Raw genomic sequence first — 1,673 nt, 5'->3', positions numbered from 1 at the left:
ACAGGCTGAGAGCCATGGGGCTCTTTAGCCTGGAAAAGCACAGGCTCAGGGGTGATCTGATGGCCACTTATAAGTTTATCAGGGGTGACCACCAGTTTCTGGGGGAACGTTTGTTCACCAGAGCGCTCCAAGGGATGACGAGGTCGAACGGTCATAAACTCCTGCAAGACCATTTCAGGCTGGACATAAGGAAGAATTTTTTTACTGTCCGAGCCTGCCAGCGGAGGTGATTCAAGCACCTACACTGAACACATTCAAGAGCAAACTGGATGCTTATCTTGCTGGGATCCTATGACCCCAGCTGACTTCCTGCCCTTTGGGTGGGGAGCTGGACTTGATGATCTTCCGAGGTCCCTTCCAGCCGTAATGTCTATGAAATCTATGAAGGCAGATGTTTCATGAGGCTGTAGTCTCCTGTTAGTCATTGCACAATTTGCACAAGTTTCACTGTTTGATGTATGGTTTTAATTAGACATCTAGGTCTGGCCAGTAGATACTCTCTCTGGCTCATTTCAGTGGTATCTCTATACCCAGCAGGAAGCATGATGACATTTCACATTACCTCCAAAATCTGTCTCCTTCAAACAAAAGCCAATCTTGCACATGTAGCTCATCCCTCACTCAGTAGGGTGTCACTCTGTGGTACATTGCCATTTCAATATGGCCACTCCTCGAGTGTGAATCGTTTTACTGCCTGCTACATCCCGTCCTGTTTAGTGTTTTGTTAGGTTGCCTGGAGCCCCCCTTGAGATGCAAACATATAGAAGTATGTCAAGTCTTTTCTGGCTCAGACACACCTGTCTTTTTCACTCTGGAAGGCACACAGCTCAGTTGGTTTCCTGGCAGTAGTAACTTTCCTGGACAGTATCTATTCCTCATGTGATAGTGCTGGAGTCTTCATCCCACGCTGATTATACTCAGAACTGTTCCGGTAAGATCTTCCTCATCCTTAGTCTCTTCTCCTAGAATTCTAAGACGCTCCTACTGGACTTCCCCAGTTTGAGGCGTGCAGCTCTCCTTGAAGCAGACAGTGGCTTGTCTAATCCCAAGCTTCATAGCTCAGCAGCCCAAGGGTTAACTATCCACAAACATGGAAGGCATAAATTTTCTTTCTGTGGCTGCATCCAGACATACAGACACATGAGGTTTGTGGCATCACAAGCCTCATGCCTGCGATTCTGCAGTAACAAAAAAAGCAGAGAAACAATGTGGCACAGTGCATGCTACAATAGCATGTGCCGGAACAAAGAGGGTTGGTCCTCCAGGGAGATGGCCTGGCTGCTGGCCAGAGCACTTCTACTATTTTATTTGTGCCCTGGCAAACATTTATTAAAGTTGCTACTATGCAAAAACAAACAGAAATGAGAGAAAGGTGTACCTAGCACAGTGCAAATGCTTGGCTTTAGGAAAGCCAACTTCAGTGTGCTCAGGGCAGTAGTCAGGCAGGCACTCGGAGCCCAGGGGGTAGCTAATATGGGGGTCCAGGAAAGGTGGTCCTTCCTCAAGGAGGCTATCCTTGGGGCACAGCAGGGCGCAATTACTCTGCGCAGGAAGGCGGGAAAAGGGTCCAAGAAACCTTCATGGCTGAGCACAGATATCCAGACTGGCCTGAGGGCAAAGAAAAAAGCATACTGGTGGTGGAAGCAGGGGGCAGGGACAAAGGAGGAGTACAC

General features: G+C 48.3%; 1 protein-coding gene across 2 annotated transcripts in view; it reads left to right on the top strand.

Moving 5' to 3' along the window:
- Positions 1-1,673, top strand: part of MRPL57 (mitochondrial ribosomal protein L57) — a 27,403-nt gene that overhangs the window by 2,228 nt on the left and 23,502 nt on the right. The window lies entirely within an intron of this gene.

This window comes from Crocodylus porosus, unplaced genomic scaffold, assembly GCF_001723895.1.
Source record: "Crocodylus porosus isolate Cpor-Errol unplaced genomic scaffold, CroPor_comp1, whole genome shotgun sequence".
NCBI classification, from domain to species: domain Eukaryota; kingdom Metazoa; phylum Chordata; order Crocodylia; family Crocodylidae; genus Crocodylus; species Crocodylus porosus.
Note: the sequence above shows the minus strand (reverse complement) of the source record. Positions and strands in the feature narration are given on the sequence as shown.